We start from the raw sequence: 8,694 nt of genomic DNA on the forward strand, positions 1-8,694 counted from the left end.
TAACGGTATCATAGCCTTAGCCAAACAAGAAAACGCTAGGACTACCTTAGCCAATATCCAGTATTGCTACACCATGTGTGGCCTAAAAAGAGATACGGGCTATGTTTACTACCTCAAGCCAAGATCTACAGAGTACAAAATCGTAGCCGACCTCCCAGACTCCAACAAGGGAGCTGGAGATGACTACTTTATTACCTCGGGGAACTGGGAGTTCGCTCCAGATGAGGACCTCCATCTTTACCCTCTTCCTCGAACCATTTTTGTAGAGGGCAATGGTAAGAGCCCTGCGTCCATTCTTGTTTGTTTTTTCAAAAATTTTCAAAGTCTTTAATATTTTATCTGCTCCTAATCGTCGGTTTTGCTTGCAGCTCTTTCCCAGCCGCCAAAGGGTTTCCGTCAGTCTTTCTTTCCCAGCAAAGACTTGAGGAGACTTTTGGATCTGCCAGTTCTCAAGCAGAAGGCCCCTCTGCTTCTCAACTTTATCCCCACTTATAAGTCTGCTCTTCCCAACGTCCCAAAAAATAAGAAGAAAAGCCTTTTCCACCTTCTGCCACAACACCACAAGGCGCGTCTACATCTCGGACAGATCAAGGATCAACCTCTGATCCTACCGAGCAGCCGTCAACCTCGGCTCCATACCTGATCCCGATATCCCAGCGCCAACATCGGCGACGAACAGTTTTTGCTGCTGAAATGGGCCGCCAAAAAGTAGTTTCCAAAGATCTCTTGGCCAGCATCCCATCATCCATTGACGCTCCACCAGCACAATCTCAGCCCCATGTTAAACCGAAAAGAATAAAGAAGGCTCAACCAAAAGCGAAGGTGGCTCAGGTTGACACTGAGGACACGTTGCCGATCTCAAAACTGGCTGAAAGTGACAAGTCCCAGCCTACCACGGAGAAGAGGCGTGCCGAGGCCCAACTATCCGATTCTCAGAAATCAAAGAGGCCGAGGTCATCCTCCGCAACTACCTCAGGGTCCAAAAAACATGATGCCCCCTAGGCCCCCAACATCACTCTGGAAGATAAGCCAGTTGTGGCCAACGATAGCACTGATGACAGCAACGTCGGCGTAGCCCTTAGTACCGCTCTGCTTCTCCCTGGCGATCTTAACCGAAATGCCGAGTTAAGCGAGTATGAGAGCTACGCTCTGATGCTTCAACGCTCCATTCAAGTAAGTGTCTTTATCTGGCTACTTTTTCTTTCTTTTTTGTTCATTCCATACTTGTAATTTTTTCTAACAACTTCTGTTCTGTTTCACTTTCAGGCCATCCAGCATGCCCATTCTTTCTCAATACAATCTTTTGAGAACTGGGAGAAGCTAGCCGAAATGAAGAGGGAGGTCTCTAGTCTTCAAAAGACTAACAAAAGTTTGTAATCAAAAATGAAAAAGTTGGAAGACCAAGTTGAGACTGCCATCAAGGCTCAAAACGGTGCCGAAGAAAAGACGGATTCTGCTGAGGCCATCAAGAAGGTGCTTGAGGCCGAAAAGAAGGATGCAGAGGAGAAAATGGCCCAGGCCCAAAAAGAACTGCAAAACGCTTTGGCTACCAAAGATGCTGAGCTAAAGGAGGCCGACCAGAAGGGCTACAACGAAGGGGTGGCCGATGTCACGGCGGACTATGAGAAGCAAGTGAAGTAGGCATGCAACAAGGGTTTCACCCTTGGTTGGATGTCTCTTCTAAAAAAGTTTGAAGTCCCCGAGGACTCACCCCTTCGGAACGTCGACGCCCTTCCTCTTCCATTCCCGCCAACTCCAACTCAATCTGATGACGGCTCTGAATCTAAGGAGGAGGTTTTGGTGAGGAAGTCAAAAGATGTTGCTGGGGCCACGTCTCTTCCTCAAACTGAGCATGTCCTAGACTTGACTCAAGATGAGGAGGTTGAAGAGGTGCCCAAAGAAGCTACTCCTGAGCAGGCATCATTGGACGTGCCTCTCGCCGACAAGAGCCTTGATCAGACCCTTCAAGAGATTGATGCTGAGCTTACAGCCGAGAAAGTGGCCGAGATGTCCTCCCAGCAGTCTTCCGAGATCCAGACCCAGCCTGCTGATGATGCTGAGGAATCTTAGTCTTGATGTTTTTCTTTTCCTTTCTTGTACTTTGTTTCTCCTTTCAAAGTAATGTAAACTCTTTAAGTTGCCGATGTGCCTTTTCATGAATACAACTTCTTTCTTGAATGTTTGCATTGCTTGTCTTCCCTTTATTGCTTCTTGTATGTCTTTCATACTTAGAATAATTTACATATCTTTAATACATATTTCTATCTTGTGCAACCTTCTTGAGGTAACATACCTCGGTTATGATGATTTACTTCGGCAAGTATCCAAATACTTTTCTTGGCATAACCTCGGTTTCAACTTGTAAATTTGTCTCAAATTTCAACAAGTGTTTGACATCACCTCGGTTTAACTTTAACTTGTAAACTTTTCTCAAGTTTTAACAAGTATTAAACATCATTTTAACTTCAACTTGTAAATTTTTCTCAAGTTTCAACAAGTGTTAAACATCATTTCGACTTGTAAACTTTTCTCAAGTTTCAACAAGTGTAAAACATCACTTCGGTTTAACTTCAACTTGTAAACTTTTCTCAAGTTTCAACAAGTGTAAAACATCACTTTGGTTTAATTTCAACTTGTAAACTTTTCTCAAGTTTCAACAAGTGTTAAACATCATTTCGGTTTTAACTTGTAAACTTTTCTCAAGTTTCAACAAGTGTAAAACATCATTTCGGTTTAATTTCAACTTGTAAACTTTTCTCAAGTTTCAACAAGTGTAAAACATCATTTCGGTTTTAACTTGTAAACTTTTCTCAAGTTTCAACAAATGTAAAACATCATTTCGGTTTAACTTCAACTTGTAAACTTTTCTCACGTTTCAACAAGTGTTAAACATCATTTCTTCTCTCTGCCCCCTAATGTGAACCTAAGTTCCACTTGGGGTCTCATTATGCATGTCTTCCAGAAGCAACGTTATGTATCTTTATCAATCACAAATATAGAAGAATTCTGCTTAAATTTTATTCATTACGTCGGCAAACAACAAGGAAAATTTAATGATAGAAAAACTTCAGATTACAAGTATTCCAGGGTCTTGAAAACTCTTTGCCCTCACTATCTTCGAGCCGATATGCCCCATTGCCCAATACCGAAGTGATTCTGTAGGGTCCTTCCCAGTTTGGGCCAAGCTTGCCCTCCCTAGGATCCTTCTTGTTGCCGACAACTTTTCTCAAGACTAGGTCGCCGACTTGGAACTCCCTTGGGTTAACACTTTTATTATAAGCTCTGGCAAGCTGTTGCTGGTAGGCTACGAGCTGAATTGCAGCTTTCTCTCTTCTTTCTTCTAGTAGATCCAGATCTCGGGGTAAGAGTATATCATTAGTCCCACTCTCTACTCCCTAGGTTCTGATCCCAGGGATGCCGACTTCAAGCGGAATGACAGCTTTTGTGCCATAGGTCATGGCAAAGGGGTATTCCCCTGTTGATCTTCTCGGCGTAGTCCGATATGCCCAGTGCACACTTAGAAGTTCATCCACCCACTTTCCCTTGGCTGCCTGCAGCCTCTTTTTTATCCCATCTAAGATAACTTTGTTGGATGCTTCTGCTTGTCCATTGCTTTGAGGAAAGCTTGGGGTTGAAAAGTAGTTCTTGATCTTGAACTTTGCACAGAAGTTCTTGATCAGCTTGCTATCAAATTGTGTTCCATTATCAGTGACTATTGCTCTCGAAATCCAAAATCTGGTGATGATGTTCCTCCATAAGAAGTTCTTTACGTCTACATCTCGGATCTTGGCTAGGGGCTCAGCTTCTATCCACTTGGTGAAGTAATCTGTTGCTACCAGCAGGTACTTCCTTTGTCCAGTTGCTTGGGGCAGTTGCCCAACGAGATCCATGCCCCATTGGGCAAACGGCCAAGGACTGGATACTAGGTTAAGGTCTGCTGCTGGCTGGTGTATCAGTGGTGCAAACCTTTGGCATTTTTTACACTTCTTGACAAAAGCTTCTGCGTCCTTTTGCATATAGGGCCACCAATACCCCTGGGTAATGGCCTTATGGGCTAGTGATCTGCCCCCGGTGTGGCTTCCACAGATTCCTTCATGTATTTCATATAAAACATCTTCAACTTGTGACGGGTGTACAGATCTTAGAAGGCGTCCAGTGAAAGATCTTCTGTAGAGATGTCCTTCTGCTGTCAGACTGAATCTCGTCGACTCCAATCTGACCTTGTGTGCCTCTTTGTGGTCATCTGGCAGCTTTCCTTCTTTTAAGAATGCAACAATTGCATCCATCCAGCTTGATCCCATGTCCACACACATTGCTTCACGCTCTGTGGTTAGTGGTTCGATGCTCGGGCCCGACAAGTATTCGACCATTATCGTCCTTGCTTTTCTAGGTTGTATTACACTGGCCAGATTGGCTAGTGCATCGGCGTGACTATTATCATCTCGGCTAACTTGATGTAGTCGGCAGTTCTGAAATAAAGCTACTAACCTGTTGACTTCCTTTGCGTAGGCTGACATCCTTTCATCTCGGGCTGCAAACTCGCCCGTTGTCTGGTTGACTATGAGCTGGGAGTCACAGAAAACCATTACCTCATCTGCTTCTGCTGCTATCACCAGCTTTAGTCCTGCAATCAATGCTTCATATTCTGCTTCATTGTTTGAGGCCTTGAACCCCAATCGAATGGACTGTTCCATTACTTCTCCATCTGGAGATACTAGTACTACTCCTACTCCCGCTCCTTGTCGGTTTGAGCTCCCATCAACAAGCAGTCGAAAGGAGTCGCCGATGTAAATGCTGCAGAGTCTGAGTTTTTCCTTTTTCCTTTATTCTATTGCATTTGGCTGGGCTTCTCCTTGCTTGCTTGGACATCGTTCACCTCGGCTCAACGGAGCCCGATGTGCTATGGATTCTGGTGTGAATTCGGCCACGAAGTCGGCCAAAACTTGGCCTTTGATTGTTATCCTGGGTCTGTACTCCAAGTCATATTATCCCAAGGCCACTGCCCATTTGGCTATTCTTCTTGTCAGGTCTCCTTGTTGTAGCAAAGACTTCAAGGGGTGCTCTGTTAGCACCACAATTTTATGGGCTTGGAAGTAATGGTTCAGTTTCTTTGAAGCCATTACTAAAGCCAGTGCCAATTTGTCTAAGGGTAGATACCTTGTTTCTGCATCGGCCAGGGTTTTGCTTACATACTAAACGGCCCTTTGCTCCCCTTTTTCTTCTCGGATTACCACTGCGCTTACTGCGTGTTCTGAGACTGCTAAGTACAAAAACAACTCCTCCCCAGGTTCTGGATTTGAAAGAACTGGAGCTGTGGTCAGATATTTCTTCAGGTCGGTCAGGGTTGCCTCGCATTTTTCTGTCCATAAAAAATCTATGGCTTTCTTCACCAAGTTGAAGAAAGGTTTGCACTTGTCTAAGCTTCTACTTATGAACCTATTCAAGGCTGCGGCCCTTCTAGTCAACATATGTACCTGTTTTGCCAACGTCGGGCTCTGCAATTCTAGGATGGCTTTAATCTAATCTGGGCTAGCCTCAACGCCCCTTCTAGTCACCAGGTATCCCAAAAACTTACCAGATCCCACTCCAAATGCACACTTTGCTGCATTGAGTCGGAGCCGATATGTTTTAAGGATGTCAAAGACTGCTGTAAGGTCGGCCAGATGACCTTTAGGTTCTTTGGTCTTCACGACCATGTCATCGATGTAAACTTCCACCGTTCTGCCAATCAGGTGTTTAAACATCATGGTTACCAGGTGTTTGAACATCATGGTTACCAGTCTTTGAACATCATCGATGTAAACTAGGATGTTTGAACATCATCGTAAAAAATTAAAAAGTCATTTCAAACATACTATTTTTTTTACATCATATTTTAATCAAAAAAATAAATAAATAATTAATAAATCTGTTTTCAAACGACGCCTAAACATATTCACATGTATTAAAGGCATCATAAACATAAGTTTATAAGATTTATTAGTGTATGGTCTACTTGAAAAATCATATTTATTAGCATTAAAATATATAAAATTTATCATGAATTTATAATTAATTATTTTTTAAAATTAATTTTGTTATTTCATCAAATCATATCTATCAACATATTTTTTATATTATATCCTCTACTACGGTAATACTTATTTTATAAATCCGATTGATTACATACATGATCGCACACGTAAACATGTTGTCTACGTTGGAAAAAATGATTGCTTACTGTGGGGGTGTTTGGTGTGACTTATTTGGCCAACTTATATATTTTAGTTTTGGAAAAGTTATTTTGAATTTTTTGGTTAAACTTATTTTCAAACTGCTTCTGATTTTAACAACTTATTTTAACTCAAAAAAGTCGATTCTGAGAAACTGTTCATCCCTTGCTTCTTATTATTAGTTTCCATTGTAGACATGTTAATTTAAGGTTATACTCTTAGATTTTTTTTATTTTTTATTTTTTAAAAAATAGAAAAAGACCCAAATGGGCTATGGATTATTATTATTATTATTATTTTGAGAAATGTAGACTAGTAGTGAATAATAAAAAATAAAAATTAATTCAAAAAGCTATTTCACGGCTTATTTAACAAACACTACTCAGCAACTTAAATTTATAATCCAACAGCTATACCAAACAAATCAACAACTTCTGATTAAAGTTATAATCTATAATCTATTGTAACAACTACACCAAACACAACCTGTGTGGTTTGGGAAGAAGGTTGGTTTTTGATTTTTTAACTATTTTAGTGGTTGTTTGAGATGACCTGTACAAGTGTACTTTTTGATTTTTTTTATTAAAAAGTAGGAAAAAAAATGTATATTTGGAAAAAATATATATTTTTTTACAAAAATATATATAATAAAATATTGTAGCAAATATCAAAATTACTAAATTGTCCTTCTTGTTAGCAAACTGTGCTGGCTGTGCATGCATTTCAATTTTTTTTTTTTTTTTTTTTTTTTTTTTTGGAAAATTGTGGCTTACATTGTGCCACGTTTTATTTTTTTATGGAAATTTGTGGCTGCACAGTGCACTATTTTGCTTTGTGTTTTTTTTTTTTTTTGATCCGTCAGATTTCCCACCAAAATAAGTTGATTAGTATGATTTTTTTTGCTTTTTAGTAGTTTTTTAGCTTTTGTAGGTGATGCCAAACATCCTAGTTTAGGATTAAAAAATCTCATTTGAGAGGGATTTTTTGACTTTTTTAACTTTTATGAAAAAAAAAATGTAATAATTATAAATTAAATGTAATATTTTGTCTTATTAAATTAAAAAACTATCTTATTTTTTAATGGCTATTTTAATTTTAAAAAAAAAAAGCTTGGAGCTAAAACTTGCCAAACGAAAGCTAATGGAACGATTCACAAAAATTTACTATTAAAACATATACATAAATTACATACAAAGAATGTAATAGAATTGAGGTCGGACACTTTAAAACAAAATAACTTTTACTACAAAAATAGTACTGATTATGTAAAAATATAATTTACTTTTTCAGTTTAATTTATTAACTTTTAATGTCCAGAGCCTGATATTCGCGAGCACTGATGCATCATCAGTGATAATGGAATGGGCAATGTCCCTTCTAGTGAACCATCCAGAGGTGTTGAAGAAGGCGAGAGCCGAGATAAACACTCATGTGGGCCAAGATCACTTGATTGATGAACACAATCTCTCAAAGCTACATTACCTTCAAGTTATTATCTCCGAGACCTTTCGATTGTTCCCGGCAGCACCATTGTTGGTACTACATGTATCATCGGATGATCGCATTATAGGGGGGTTCAACGTGCCAAGCGATACATTGTTATTGGTTAATGCGTGGGCCATTCACTGGGACCCTAAGATTTGGGATGGTCCTACAAGCTTTAAGCCTGAGAGATTTGAAGGCGGAGAAGTGGAAGGACACAAGTTGATGCCATTTGGGATGTGAAGGAGGGCTTGCCCTGGGGCTGGTCTGGCACAACGAGTCGTGGGTTTAGCTTTGGGGTCATTGATTCAATGCTTCGAGTGGGAGAGGGTTACTGAGGAGGCAGTTGATCTAATGGAAGGAAAAGGACTTACCACGCCTAAAGCTGAACCATTAGAAGCTATGTGCAAAGCACGTGACATAATCATGAATAACGTTTTCTCTAAAGCCACAAACGTTGTTTGAGCATTTTTTTTGAAAAATCTATCGATATGTTCTCACGTGTTAATAGTACCTAAGTTGATAGTGTTGTTTTTGTTTTTGTTTTTGTTTTTGTTGTTTGTGATTTATATAAGTTTAAATATATTTTGTACGTGAGATTGATTTTTCAAATAAGTTAAAGGAAAAATTATAAATAAATGAGAAACAGATTTTATTACAAATTAGTAGATATATATTTTGAAAATATCCTCCCACATAAAATTGGCAAAATTAATTTCTGTCTGCAACTACTTAATCATGATCTCAAATCTACAACGTTCAATTGGGGGATCATTTATAGTGATCATTGAAAGATTTGGAAACTTGATGGCTTCGTCAAGTGATTATTCCTCTAGATGAGGTCCAAATTAATCACCAGCAATAACAAATATTAGCATTTTCTAGAAAGATTAATAGAAGGAAATAATGATAAAGAAGAGATGCATAATTACTATAACAGCCTCAAACATTACATAACAAATTAGGGCCAAACATACACACACACACACACTCACTCTCT

The 8,694-nt window shown here is 39.5% G+C and overlaps 1 pseudogene; it reads left to right on the top strand.

Annotated features, from left to right (window-relative positions):
• The first annotated feature begins 1,671 nt into the window (after positions 1-1,671).
• LOC114259717 ((+)-piperitol/(+)-sesamin synthase CYP81Q2 pseudogene) lies at positions 1,672-8,202 on the top strand (annotated as a pseudogene).
• The last annotated feature ends 492 nt before the right edge of the window (positions 8,203-8,694 follow it).

This window comes from Camellia sinensis, chromosome 1 (assembly GCF_055761805.1).
Source record: "Camellia sinensis isolate YWXY chromosome 1, ASM5576180v1, whole genome shotgun sequence".
NCBI lineage: Eukaryota > Viridiplantae > Streptophyta > Magnoliopsida > Ericales > Theaceae > Camellia > Camellia sinensis.